General features: G+C 41.7%; 1 protein-coding gene and 1 long non-coding RNA gene across 5 annotated transcripts in view; one reads left to right on the top strand and one right to left on the bottom strand.

Annotated features, from left to right (window-relative positions):
• The window catches only part of LOC307218147, a 125,678-nt gene extending 110,425 nt beyond the window's left edge, over positions 1–15,253 (bottom strand). The window contains exon 1 of the long non-coding RNA XR_013839823.1: positions 15,150–15,253. This is a non-coding gene — a long non-coding RNA (uncharacterized lncRNA). The remainder of the gene's footprint in view (positions 1–15,149) is intronic.
• JPH2 (junctophilin 2) overlaps positions 1–15,322 on the top strand; it is an 81,947-nt gene that overhangs the window by 33,713 nt on the left and 32,912 nt on the right. The gene's annotated exons all lie outside the window — the stretch shown is intronic.

The following is a 15,322-nucleotide window of genomic DNA, read 5'->3' as shown; positions in this document are numbered from 1 at the left end:
CGGAGCCAAACAATATAAACTCAAAGCTTTTGCAGATGACCTAGTTCTGACCCTGCAGGAGCCAGAATCTAGTACGAAAAGAGTATTACAATTGATTCATGACTTTGGTCGGGTGGCGGGATTTAAATTAAACAAACAGAAAACTAAGGTATTGGGAAAAAACTTGACGGATGCAGAGTCGGAACGGTTTCAGAGAGAGACAGAATTAAATGTGGTTAAAAAAGTAAAGTACCTAGGGGTAAACATAACAGCAAAGAATCTGAGTCTATTCAAGGATAATTATGAAAAATGTTGGTCAGAAATTAAGAGAGACTTAGATAGTTGGACAAAATTGAAACTTACTTTGTTAGGCCGAATTGCTGCCATTAAGATGAATGTATTGCCAAAAATGTTGTTTTTGTTACAAACACTACAGATTGTAGACAAGACGGAGTGCTTCCGGAAGTGGCAGAGAGATATCTCTAAGTTTGTCTGGCAGGGCAAAAAGCCCAGAATTAAGTTTAAGATATTAACCGATGCGAAAGAGAGAGGGGGCTTTGCCCTGCCGGACTTAAAGTTGTACTATGAGGCCGCAGCTTTCTGCTGGCTAAAAGATTGGCTACTTCTCGAGGACACTGACGTATTGGATCTGGAAGGTTTTAATAATGCTTTTGGTTGGCATGCATACTTATGGTATGATAAGGTTAAAATCAATAAGGCCTTCAAAAACCATATTGTCAGGAAAGCAGTGTTTAATGTCTGGACAAAATATAAAGACTTATTGGAAAATAAAACTCCGAGGTGGCTATCGCCTCTGGAAGCTAAGGCCCGAAAAAGACTCAATATGGAGGCCAAATGGCCGAAATATTGGGAAATTCTAGAAAAAGACGGAGACAATTGGAAATTGCAGAGTTTGGAGAAAATGAAGGATAAAGTGCGAGACTGGTTACACTACGCTCAGATTAAGGAAGTTTTTAAAAATGATAAAAAGTTAGGGTTCCAGGTGGAGAAATCGAAATTGGAAACAGAATTGTTAGAACCTAAGACTAAGGTACTTTCAAGGATGTATAACTTGCTGTTAAAATGGAACACACAAGATGAAATGGTTAAATCGGCTATGATAAAGTGGGCACAGGACATTGGGCACAATATTATGTTTGAGGACTGGGTAAGGTTGTGGACCACTGGGCTGAACTTCACTGCATGTAATGCTTTGAAGGAAAATATAATGAAAATGATATATAGATGGTACATGACCCCAGTTAAACTTGCCAAAATATACCATTTGTCTGATAACAAATGCTGGAAATGTAAAGGAAATGAAGGAACATTTTTCCACCTCTGGTGGACATGCCCTAGAGTGAAAGCCTTTTGGGAAATGATATATAATGAGTTGAAAAAGGTATTTAAGTATACTTTTCCCAAGAAACTGGAAGCCTTTCTCTTGGGTATGGTCGGCCAGATGGTGACAAAAAAGGATAGAACTTTTTTCCTGTATGCAACAACAGCAGCAAGGATACTCATTGCCAAGCATTGGAAAACTCAAGATTTACCCACACTGGAAGAATGGCAGATGCAACTGATAGACTATATGGAACTGGCTGAGATGACCGGCAGAATCCGAGACCTGGGAGAGGAGAGGGTTGAAGAAGATTGGAAGAAATTTAGGATTTATTTACAAAAATATTGTAATTTGGTTGAATGTTAAGAAGGATGCTAGATCATAAATAACTGACCATCACTAAACTAGATGGAATTAGGACGATAAGTAGATTGAGGAAAATATAAACCATTTGGAGAACTATTAGACTATATTTAAAAGAATGGGACCTAAGAATATAAACAAGATGACAATTTGCTGGTTAAAATTTAAGACGATGTAAGTGGGAGCGGGAGATGTGAGGGAGTCCAAAGAGGTTTTGAAAATATGTTATGATATATGCTATATTGTTGATTATTTTTGCATTTGTATTTAAAAAATCTTAATAAACATTTATATATATAAAAAAATACATTTGGCCTATGGGCCTAACGTTCCCTACCACTGCTTTAAATAGCCACTCCAAACTCTTTTTGAAGATGTGTGTTTGGAAGCTGTCTTCTAAACACACTACTGACCCAAGTGTCCATTGACATCCATGGCATGATGCCCAATCAGGTCCAGTTGAGTGGATTTTCATGTAGACAAGGGTGCCTGTTGCCACTATAGGCCATGAGCAGCTGGGCTCAACTAGAACTGATTCAGGGCCAGGGTTTCTGACAATTCACGTTCTTACAAACCACGCCCATATCCAACAGTTCTACTCTTGTCATGGAGCTTTCAAAGGGACTATTTTAGCAAGGGGAGAAATACGGCAGCCAGAGGAATGCCTTTTAGGCTTTGTCTGCACCAGCTTTCTTATTCTGGGCCAGCGGTGATATGAGACCCATGGAATGTGCACTCCACTTTTGATGTCTTCATGGAGCTCATCCATAGGGCTCTCTGTGTAGGCAGGCGTGTGCAGAATGCTTCAGCCTACACTGATCCCCACTAGTACGTGTGGCTGGCAGGGACAGGTGCAATCTGCACGGCACAAGTCTGAGCAGAAAGAGTCTGCGTGACTTGTTCCTCAGTGCACCATGGAGTTCTAGGGAGAAGCAGACCTCCATCATTCCATTCATTTATTCTTCTGGAATTCCATTCCGCGTAGCATTCCACTCCTAAATTCCAGTTTGACTTGGAGTATTTCCAAAATTAATTCTGGAATTGGACACTTTGCTGTAGCTTTATGCTCATTCTGCACACATTTCCCTCTCTGCATTGCCAATATGTCTGTACGTAGCTGGGTCTCCCCCCCCCCCTTTTTACTTTGCAGTTTTTAAAGGTGTACACTGGTCATTCTCACACATGATGCTGTCCGCAAAGCACAATAAGGCAAATTAGCCTGTGTGAGAGCTGTCTGCTGCTGCACATGACATGAGCAGCCCCTGCTTAGCTCCTAACTTTCTAGAGCAGGGCAACAAACCATAGAGTGGCAGGATTATACCTATAGATATATGCTGCCTTCCCTGTTCTTTTATTCGCCTTCCCTCCGTATTGATGATTCCCTTACTCCTAGCAGCTGGTTGCTCACCTCATTCCCTCTCTGCAAGTCCAGCAGACAGAAAAAAAAATACCCTCGCTGTACAAGAACTGGGCCAGCCCTGTGCCATTCATTCTTTTGTGCTTCAGTTTCTGTGCCTGAGGCTAGCGGCATACTCTGCATATATCCTTAAGTCTCTTTCTAATGGAAGCTTCTCTATGAATGCCAGCCTCTCAAACTCTCTGTTGTCACTACCCACATTAGGACAGGAGGTGTGAGGAAGGATTGTGAGGCACACTGTACTTGCTAAAGTGGTGTGCAATAGACAAAGGTCAAAAAATCATAGCTCGGCTTGATAGCCAGCCAGAATATGCTCCTGTCTGAATCTTTCTCCCTGCCAGTGAAAGGGGACAGGTTCTGAGATGGTGCCCAGCTCAAGTCCTAGCCCAGCTTGTGTGAATGGCATATGTGACTAGAGTATGTATGAGTATCCCATGTGAGTAGTGTGAATGGGTGCATGTGAGCAAAAGTGAATGCGGGACACAAATAAGTTCTTTCACATACACACCACCCTGAAATGCATCCACTAGTTTCTGTGGATCTCTACCTATCATACGCTTTGTATCTCTTGTGAAAAGAGAGTGTGTTTTGGAAGCCCTTCCTTTTCTGAAAAGTCAGGGATAAAGCATCTTCATGGAACTGGCACGGACTTCTAGCCCCATGCAATTTAATCACTGAAATGAGCAAAGGTCAAGGGTTGGCAAAATTATATGACTGTGTGTGAAGATAGAAAGTTATGTACCTTATACCAAGTCAGACCACTGGTCCACGTAGCTCGGTATTATCTCCTTGAGGGTTTTGGACAGGAGTCTTTTCCGACTCTGCCTGGAAATACTAGTGGTCAGTAGCTCAGTAAGAAACATAGTTTCCCCAGGGACCACTGGATTTCTTAATGAGACTAGAACAGCCTTTATTTTTCCCATGTGACATGTCCTGGCAGGAAGTTTGCAGATGCTCGCCTCTTGATCCCATTTTTCCAGCCTGTTGTATTTCTGAATGGATGTAAATGTCACTTTCTCATTTAAGGTCAGCCTTGCTGGCTGTGGGACAGTGGAGGCAGTACTTCTGGGCCAGAATGTGTAGCTCAGCTGCTTTTCTCTTCTTTGTCTCTATCCTGGTCATTAACCTACTGAGTCTCTTGTTTGTCCCTTGTTTACCCATCCTTGACAACAATAGTTTCTTGTCAAATAAGAAGACAACACAAATCTGAGCATTTACATAATGCTTAATATTTTTTCTTTTTTACAGTGCTTCATTGTTCCCACTGCCTCATGTACACTATCGCAATAACCCTTGCAAGAGAGGCAAGATTGGTATCTTTACTTATGGGGGAGGATACTAAGGTTGAGAGATGGTGGCTTACTTATGGCCACAGAGCAGGGGAGAGGAACTGTTGGCCTTCCAGATGTTGTTGGACTCCAACTCCCATCAGCCCCAGCCAGTATGGCTAATGGCCAGGAAGTTGTAGTCCACCGACATCTAGAGAGCCACAGATTGGAAGCCCCTGCCATAGAGAGTTCATAGTTGAGCTGAGATTTGAACCAGTAACTTATTGGATGACACTCTGTAAGTCAGTGGTGGACAAGGTCTGGACACCGTGAGTCCACTCTTGCTCTCCAGATCACTGCCTTAGGAATGGCTTCCTCTTTTGTGTCATGTGTGTAAGTGTAAGAGAGAGGTGGCACAGAGAAAGGGTGGCCAAGCAGAAAACTCTGTCCCTATTGGCTAACCCAATCCACTGCTGGCATGTTGCTCCTGACAGTTTACCTCTGAGGGACTGTGACCATCAATAAGAAGGAGATTGTTCTTAATTTGGTGAGCCCCAGGACCCACCGAATATGGCCATACTCTGATCCAAGGTGGCTCGCACAAATGTCTCCTTTTTGGAGTTTCATTTTATTTTTTTATTTTTTTAAAAAATAATATTTATTGACTTTCCAACAATTTAAACACTACAAACAACAAAAAGAAAAAAAATAATACAATACAATACAAAAACACTACCTAACACAAACACATTAAACTAACAGAACAAAACAAAACAAAAACAATTTAAAACTCATCAGTTTCAATATCTTATCTTTCATTCACTTATTTCAACGACTTCCTCACACCTCCCTTTTTGTATTCCACTTCTATTAATTGTTTCAGCAATTAATAGAAGTTTCATTTTAAACAGAAAGGGTGGGAAGGAGACACACACAGACATGCAGGGAGAGAGTTCTTTTTATCTTTAATTGTTGAGTAGGAGAAGATATTATGGCAGATATGCCTCTTTCACAAAACACCCAAGAAATCTTAAAACAATCAAATACATATCCTGTTGGGCTAACTACATTTCACTCAGCTTTGATGAGCTGCAGAATGAAAGTTTTTCCAAGCAATTTTTACAAAGGAGTTTACAACCATTTCTCCATGATTTTAGAGCACCCAGAACTCTTTGTACAGCTATTTTTGTGCATGTGGGTTTTCACCCCCTTTCTCAGTAACAAGAGCCTTTTTCTATACAACTGTTTAAAAATAAAAGTTATCCTGCCCTCCTTAGCTCTTGTTACTTTAAACAGGGAAAAAGAAAAATGTGCATATACAGTAAAAATTATCATTAAAACTGGAAATAGTTCTTGTCTCAATGCTCATGTTTCAGGAGAAGTTAAGAGCAGACTAGATGTGACATTAGATATTGCGGAATTCCAAAGCCACATTGCTAGAAATCAAGCTGTATTTGCAAATTTAAAGAAACAGCATGACACCTGAGGTTTGCTTATTGGTCTTGTTTGGTCATGTTAACTTGTCTGGAACGTGGTGATTCATGGGGCGTTGAATGTGCTGTAAGGATGCAGTCCTATGTCCAATCAGAAGCAAGTTCAATGGGACTTTCTCAGGGCTTTTTTTCCTTAAAAAAAAATGTTTAGGGGTACTCTCATTTTGACTCAAGAAAATCACCATTTTATAGTTCAAATCAGGAAAAATAAATACAGTAAATGGACAAAAGTACAAAGATTCACAAAATGTTTAGGGGTATGCGTACCCCTGCATACCCCCCCCCCAAAAAAAAGCACCGGACTTACTCTTCGGTAAGTGAATATACTATACACACTTAAGATGTTCACTATATGCAACTGACTGTATACCTCACAGTGTTGTCATGAGGATAAATGGAGTGCAGGAAGAATAATGTATGCTGCTTTGAGCTCCTTGGAAGTTCCTTTGTTATTTAATAAAGTTACCCCACCTGGTAAAGCAGCAATAACCCTGAACTTATATTCTTTGAGTAAGATGTGTACGTGTTACAGGGATGTTTCTGTAGCTTGTTATACCAGAGGGTTAAGATGAGAAGTTGCCTTTTGGCCATGGTGGGTGAACATCATATGCAGGGATTTAGATGGAGCGGATTTTGTTTCCTTCCAGCTGCCTGCTAGATGATGTTTCACCACCTGTGCAACTAAAACTCTGTCTCTGAGCCACTTATTCCCTTGGCTCCTTCCGGACTCCTGCAGCTTTAGGGAACTGTATGGGTGCATCCTCAATACGCATGTGTCAGGGGTTCAGGAGCAGAGGCACAGGGGAGAGAGGAAGCGGAGAGCGAAGGGGAACAATCCGAGGGCAGCGTAGGAGAGTATGACAGTGAGACGAGAGATTCCATGAGCTTCTCCAGCGATTCGGAAGATTCCCAGAAGGGGGCTCCGATGGCCAGGGCAAGGGGGGTCCTGGGAGGGACGCACCAGAAGCTAGGGGCCAGCAGCGACTCCCAAAGCAGCAGCTGGAGATCGGGAACAGTTTCCCCACCAGAGCGTAGCGGGGGGGAAGAGTCCCATGTGTCAGGGCAGGCTTCCCCTCCAGCGGGGAGAGAAGATGAGTCAGGGCTGACCACGCCCCTATCGCTGAGTGAGGGAACGGCGGGGAAGTCAGATCCAGCTAGCCCCCCCCGAAGGGGGAAGCAGTGACAGGAGCAGTGTAACGGTCAGGAGGAAGGTGGCCGGGTGGGCACGCGCGCCAAGTTCAAATGTACAGGCGCGCGGGACAGCAGGGAGCTCGGATTGGGAGCCAGGTCCTAAAGCACGCCAGAGGCAGGGGGAAGAATCCGGGGACTCTTCAGCATCAGAAGAGTCCAGAAAGGGCAACACCCCGGCGGGCAGACGGACCCAGAGGAAGAAAGAACAACGGAAGAGGTGGAGTAAGGCTAGAGTCTTAAACTGGTGTCTAGGGGGAGGAGACTCAGACGGAGCTTCAGCGGTCTAGGGTTGAGACGTAGAGCTGCGCGCCGCGGCTTTGAAATGGAAACTGAACCTTAATAAAGACTTTTTGTATATATCAAGAATTGGCGTTGGTCCTCTGTGAGCTGGGACCTTGGGCAGCTCTGACAGCATGTAAACCAGTTTCAAACTGGCTTGGCAACAGTTGACTTCCTCTCCCAAAGTTCATGGGAAATATGCTTTGGGGAGGGTGCCAATGTTTCTTAGTTTGAACATATGGCAGTTAAACGGGCTTGAAACTGGTTTTTAAATGCAGCAGAGTTATACCATTGCAAGAGGGCATGGAGTTTTTTCTGCTAATGCTCACAGTTGCTACTACAGACCTTAATATGCATCAAACTTCCAGAAAAGCATTGTGACACTGAATACATCATGTTTGCAGTGTTTGACGCAACATTACAAATGGCCCTTGATGTGCATCCCTAAATACAGGTCTGCAGAACCTACTATGTCAATCTCTCATTTTATATGAGAGGGGTAAGTCGTACAGTGGTACCTCGGGTTACATACGCTTCAGGTTACAGACTCTGCTAACCCAGAAATAGTACCTCGGGTTAAGAACTTTGCTTCAGGATGAGAACAGAAATCATGCTCCGGTGGCGCGGCGGCAGCAGGAGGCCCCATTAGCTAAAGTGGTGCTTCAGGTTAAGAACAGTTTCAGGTTAAGTACGGACCTCTGGAACGAATTAAGTACTTAACCCAAGGTACCACTGTATATGGAAATCAGGGGTGGGCAGACCTATCAATTTCGGTTTCTCTCAGTTTCTCATTTTTTCAGTCCTTAAGTTTGGTTCATTATATTTCTATCTTGGATTTTGATTAGAAAATAAACAGTATTTCAAACAAAAATACAGGCTGCATACACACCAACCTATTTGTAGCCAAAAAGGTTGTGTTTCTCCAATTATTCCTGCACATAGTCAACATGCTGCTTTCAGCCTAGATTGACTCTTGATCCTGGTGTTCACAAGGATGGGTGTGGTTATTTGAAAACTCTCCCCTTGATTAGGTTACTTACAGTGTTAGGAACTGAGATATGAAAGCTAGGAGCTAAATGGCACCTTAAACCTAGTTTTATGGGTGCAACAACTTTTTTTTTATAACAAGTATACAAGTCCTTCCCCTGACCACCCCCGAAATTATTATTAAGAGGGTCTCTTTTCCAGTCTTCAGAGAGTAGCTGGAAGTGGGGAGACAGAAAAATTATCCTCCTTTCCTTCCACTGCAGTTTTAATATGAAATCCTAGGCGCAGTACTGTGCCCAGAGCTCAGAAACTGCTTGCGCTCATTGAAGGAATGGCTAATACAGCCGCTTAAGGAGGTTTGTAACGAAATATTAGAGGGGGAAAAGGCACCTGAATCGTGGAAAGAAGCCTTTATTACACTTATACCAAAGACTGAAACTGAAAAAAATCAGATTAAGAACTACCGCCCTATATCATTACTTAATGTGGATTACAAAATATTTGCTGATATTTTGGCAAAAAGATTGAAGAGGGTTTTAGTGGAGGAGATTCACAAAGACCAGGCAGGCTTTCTCCCAGGAAGACATTTATCAGAGAATGTAAGGAATATAATTGACATTATGGAGCTGTTAACTGTAAATATTAATACAAAAGCAGTGTTGATTTTTGTGGATGCGGAGAAAGGCTTTGACAATATTTCTGGGAACTTTATGAAAAAGAATCTCCATGGGATGGGGGTAGGCCAAAGGTTTGAAAATGGTATAGGTGCAATATATTCTGAACAAAAGGCAAAGTTAATTGTAAACAATGTGGTTACTGATGAACTTTCTATAGAAAAAGGGACACAGCAAGGGTGCCCAATATCCCCATTACTTTTTATATCAGTCCTGGAGGTTCTGTTGAATATGATTAGGGGGGACCAGCTGGTAAAAGGAGTTCAGGTCGGAGCCAGACAGTACAAATTGAAGGCATTTGCAGATGACTTAGTATTGACTTTTTGGGGACGCAGGTGGTGCTGTGGGTTAAAGCCTCAGCGCCTAGGGCTTGCCGATCGAAAGGTCGGCGGTTCGAATCCCTGCGGCGGGGTGCGCTCCCGCTGCTCGGTCCCAGCGCCTGCCAACCTAGCAGTTCGAAAGCACCTCCAGGTGCAAGTAGATAAATAGGGACCGCTTACCAGCGGGAAGGTAAACGGCGTTTCCGTGTGCGGTTCTGGCTCTGGCTCTGGCTCTGGCCAGAGCAGCGATGTCACGCTGGCCACGTGACCCGGAAGTGTCTCCGGACAGCGCTGGCCCCTGGCCTCTTAAGTGAGATGGGCGCACAACCCCAGAGTCTGTCAAGACTGGCCCGTACGGGCAGGGGTACCTTTACCTTTACCTTTACCTAGTATTGACTTTACAAGAGCCGGACACTAGTACAAAAAGAGTTTTAGAGTTGATCCAAATCTTTGGTCAGGTGACAGGATTTAAGCTGAATAAACAAAAAACTAAAGTTTTGGAAAAGAATTTAACAAATGTTGAAAGAGAGAAATTTCAAAATGAAACTGGGCTAATGGTGGCAAAGAAAGTAAAATATTTGGGGATTAACATGACATCCAAAAATGTGAATTTATTTAAAGATAATTATGATAAATGTTGGACAGAGGTTAAGAAAGATCTAGAGATATGGTCGAATTTGAAGCTTTCCTTGTTAGGCCGAATTGCAGTGATCAAAATGAATGTATTGCCTAGAATGTTATTTTTGTTTCAGACATTACAAAATGTGGATAAACTAGATTGCTTCAAGAAGTGGCAGAAAGATATATCTAAATTTGTCTGGCAGGGCAAAAAGCTCAGAATAAAATTTAAGATACTTACTGATGCAAAAGAAAGAGGGGGGTTTGCCCCCCTAAGTTTGTATTATGAATCAGCAGCTTTTTGCTGGCTGAAAGATTGGCTACTTCTTGAGAATGCAGACATTCTGGATTTGGAAGGATTTGATAATAGGTTTGGTTGACATGCATATTTATGGTACGACAAGGTTAAAATTCATAAGGGATTCAAAAACCATATTGTTAGGAAAGCATTATACAATGTTTGGATTCGATATAAGGATTTGCTGGAAAATAAAACCCCTAGGTGGTTATCACCTATGGAAGCCAAGGAGGTGAAGAAACTCAACATGGAATCTAAATGGCCAAAATATTTTGAAATTTTAGAACAAGAAAGTGGTAAATTTAAACTACAGAGCTATGAGAAAATAAAGTCTAAAGTACGAGACTGGCTCCATTATTATCAAATAATGGAGACTTTTAAACAAGACAGGAAAATTGGATTCCAGGTGGAGAAATCGAAACTAGAAACAGAATTGTTAGAACCCAATACTAAGAATTTATCAAGAATGTATAACCTGTTGCTGAAGTGGAATACAATAGATGAAACTGTTAAGCCAGCTATGATTAAATGGGCACAGGACATAGGCCATGACATTATGTTTGCTGACTGGGAATAGTTATGGACCACCGGTACTAAATTTACGGCATGTAATGCCTTAAAAGAAAATATTATGAAAATGATTTATAGGTGGTACATGACCCCAGTCAAGCTTGCGAAGATTTATCACCTGCCCAATAATAAATGTTGGAAATGTAATGAAGCTGAAGGTACCTTCTTTCACCTTTGGTGGACCTGCCCAAGGATTAAGGCCTTCTGGGAAATGATTTATAATGAAATTAAGAAGGTACTTAAATGTACTTTTCACAAGAAACCGGAGGCATTTCTCCTGGGCATGGTCGGCCAATTGGTGTTAAGGAGGGATAAGACTTTTTTTATGTACGCCACTACAGCAGCAAGGATCCTTTTAGCAAAGTATTGGAAGACACAAGAACTACCCACACTGGAAGAATGGCAGACGAAAGTGATTGACTTTATGGGACTGGCAGAAATGACCGGCAGAATCCGCGACCAAGAGAAAGAGACAGTGGAGGAAGATTGGAAGAAGTTTAAAGTATACCTTAAGAACTGTTGTAAAATAGAGGAGTGATAAAATGTCAAGGGGAAGGAAGATGCAGAATTGCAGCTAAAACTATTTGATGATTCAAGGTAAAATTGAGAATGACAATGAGCTTAAACTTAATTGGCAAAAAGGGTTGTTGAAAAACTGTAAAATAAGGATGCAAAAAGGGTGAGGTATGGGGAAGTCCAAGAAAGGACGCTTATGAAAATGAGGTTAAGAAATGATATCTTTGTATGTGTTTGTATTTGTTGATGTTTGTGTGTTGTTGTTGTTTTGTGTTAAAAATTGGAAAATTAATAAAAATTATTATAAAAAAACAAAACAGAAACTGCTTGCGCTAATGAAATTCCCTGTTGCAAAATGCGCCTAGAACAATGGGAGTTTCAAAAACTGGTTACCCATGTCTTCTCCTCCCTGCACATGCCCCAGGTGAAGAAGGAAGTGGTGAATGCAGTCTTGTTATATGCCCACCCACAACCTCATTGAGTAGGTGTGGCTACATGCCCCCTCCCACTGCTGCAACTGCATACATCTGTTTCATCTGTTTTGAAAGGGACACGCTGAGCGGTAAAGCAGAACAAATCTTTAACAAGCTCTTACATTCAGAATGAAACCAGTTTCTCAGAAGTGCTTTTCAGGGGCAAAAATGAATGAATGAATGAATGAATGAATGAATCTAGATTTTGTGTGGACTATGTAGAACCCCCCCCCCCAAATACTCAGTCTCCATTGATTTTAGAATAAAATGTCTGTGCGCAGCCACAGTACATCCCACCAGAGTGGAGAAGCCTGTGATCAGGTGACCTTTGCACCTGCTCAGTCTGCTATTCAGGTGCTAACTGCTGATGGGCAACTTCAAAGCACCTGCTCACCTTTCTTAGGGTCCTTTATCTGGATTTGGGTAGGATAGCCTTTCAAAAAGAGCCTTTCTTCAAGTAAAGGACAGATGGCTATCCTACCCAGTTCTTAAAGTGTGATTGGAATGGTGCCGCTTGGGAGTCTGGACAGTTGTGCTTCTTGGATTCATGACATTTTCTCACTTCCCATAGCATGAACCTACTAATTGGTGGCTCCCAGCCAGAATCTCAGCTTTGACCACTGTGTCTATTCCTTTGCTATGGCAAGCTGTTAAGCAGCAGCAACTTGCTTATGATGGCTTGTGCCAACAACACCATGGTTTGCCAAATCATTCAAGCCCTTTCCTTTCCCGTCTAGCGGTGGGTGTGGCTGTCTGAGGAAAGGGAATAGTGGCTTGTTTGTGTGTTGCTGAGAGCCACAGGTTGGCAGCCAACTGCTTCTATGAAGGCAGCAGTAGGGAAGAATGTGGAAGGGAATAAATAACTTATTTTATTATGGATTCTACAGCTGACCTTAGAGTCACTGAACTTGAACAAAAAGAGTTCATAGAGTGAGGTTAGAACGTGAACAGGCTGAGTTAGAATTCATTAGCAAATCTGATGTTTCCCTTGAGCTGAAGAGGGGATTACAAATAGTGTAATTGTTGGCCCATGCAACCAGGAATAATACTGTCTGCAGCTACGTAAGATTTTCACTTCTGTCTGTGAGTAGGGAACACTCTCTGTAGCAGCTGAAAAAGAGGACAAGGACCTCTTTCACCTTTAGTAGTTGGGTAGAAAAGGGGATTCCAGCAGCTACACCTCCCTCAAAGTTATCCCTTCTAATAGTTCTTTACTTTTAAACCAAACTGGATAGCCCACCTTCAAATTGAGGACTGCCCTCTGCAAGTAGAATACATGAGCACTCTACCCATTAGCTCTTCTATAAGGACATCCATTCATAATTAAGGAACAGTAATTCACTTAGTTGGTCTTTAAGGTGCTACTGGAAGGAATTTTTTTATTTTGTTTTGACTATGGCAGACCAACACGACTACCTATCTGTCATTGTTTGACTGTTAACTCTCCTTTGTCCAAACCACAGACTCATTTACAGCAATTAGATAGTAAACTCACCATACCAGATTTCCAGGCCACATCAGGTTGTAGCCTACAATACTTTATGGCACAATAAGCCTGTTTGTTTTTATAGTGTAACGTAGCCCTTTATTGTTTCTACTATATGGTATGAGATCCTGCCTGGTCCAGAGTATGCAAAAGAAAATGTCAAGGGATAGTTTTCTTTCCTTAAGAAAAATTCACCAATCTGATATGAGCTGGAAGGCCCACCTACAAAGGGATCGATATTTGCTAATTCAAGGCATGTGTAATGCTAACCTGTGCTAAAACTCTGTGCATTTTATTTCCATAAAAGAAGGGATGGGGTGGGGAATTGCAAACTTGAGTATAGGTGGTGCAGCCCACATAAGGAAAAACCAGCTGTTTTCCTCCTCATCTCCTCATCCCATATTTGCAGTTTATTTACAGGAAGCTCCATTTCAGTTTTTAATTAAGCATTTTACTGCTTATATCAATAGCTCATCAGTGATGTCACAGGTGTTATCCAATATGTACCCATAACAGTCAGGATGCATCCTACAGTAGATTTTTTTTATTTTGCCAGGTGCTTCCCCAGACACTATGAAAACTGGAACGAGTGGTTTGCTGCTGATGGCACTGCAAACAGAAAGTCATTAAGTGTGCATTGTACATAACAGGAGCAGGTCAATAATGCATCCACTTATTTGAAAATATATTATCTAGCAAGTGGTAACAGCAGGGCTTGCATCTTTTTTCTCTAGGCTTTATTCACTAATGCCTTTGGATTGAAAGCATTAAAAGGCAAAAGGCTCATTCTTATTCTTATAGTTAAATTTATTACCTGCCCTTCACCAGCAGGACCCATGGCAGGGTACAACAATTTGCCTGCCTCAAAATCCCATGTCAGTTAAACAAGACCTGTCATCATCTAAAAAGACAAAACTCGCTAAGGAAAAGATGTTGACATGTTTCTTGACCAGTTCAATTCTCAACTGAGCCAGATTTTCATTTTTCACAGCCACTATGAAGGTTGAAAAGTTGGCCTGGTTGAAAATTATGCTGGCACAGGAGGATGTCAAAATCTTTTGTTTTGCACAGAAGATATAGCAAGGTTTGCATCTTGTGATGCTTCTGCTTGTACTCAGCAGGGCCTTTTTATTCTATGTCATTAAAAGAGGAAATCTCTCCAGCTTCCTATCTACCTTTATGGTGTGTGTTCACTGCCGGTGAGTTCTTTTGCTCCACAAACCTCAGCACCTGTCAGATACATACATACTTGGTTATTTATGGTAGGGATCATTTAGAAGCTCAGAGCTGCAAGATAGGAAAGAGAGAATCTCCTGTGGATGAGAAATGTACTGGCTGAACTACTGAAAAGTTGTGTCTTCCTGGAAGTTAAACAGCAGCTTATTTTAGTAGAAGTAAATAGGAACTCGAAGAAAGAAAGGGCACTTTTTTAAAAGGACAAAATAAAGAAGAAAGAAAGTATATATTTGACTTTTTAAAGTGTGACTTTTTAAAGGCTAAGAAATGTGACAGTGTTGAAACAAAAACAGGATAGTTTCAATAGAATTACATTGGCTTTGTGAATTAATCTTGCCTACTGATGCTTGCTTTTTCTTACTAACAGGAGGACTTTTCCTTTATAATTGGAAGAAATAGATAGGAAGAACCCACTAACTAGGAACAGAGCAACACTTATATGAAGCTCCCTATGTTTGTAAATAACTGGATGGGGCCTTTTAAGTGCCATGATGCTCAGATGATTTTTGAAAGTCAGGAAGACCTTTTCAGTAGTTGCACCTTCTCAGTGGAACTCGCTGACAAAGGTTTTGTGCTTCATTTATGCTTTAAATTGCATAAGTTGGGTCATTTTAATTGCACGTTTTATGATTTGAATACCGTATTTTTTGCTCTATAAAACTCACTTTTTCCCTCCTAAAAAGTAAGGGGAAATGTGTGTGCGTCTTATGGAGCGAATGCAGGCTGCACAGCTATCCCAGAAGCCAGAACAGCAAGAGGGATGGCTGCTTTCACTGCGCAGCGATCCCTCTTGCTGTTCTGGCTTCTGTGAT

The sequence above is a fragment of the Podarcis cretensis genome (assembly GCF_951804945.1).
Source record: "Podarcis cretensis genome assembly, chromosome: 6".
In the NCBI taxonomy this organism is placed as follows: Eukaryota; Metazoa; Chordata; class Lepidosauria; order Squamata; family Lacertidae; genus Podarcis; species Podarcis cretensis.
Note: the sequence above shows the minus strand (reverse complement) of the source record. Positions and strands in the feature narration are given on the sequence as shown.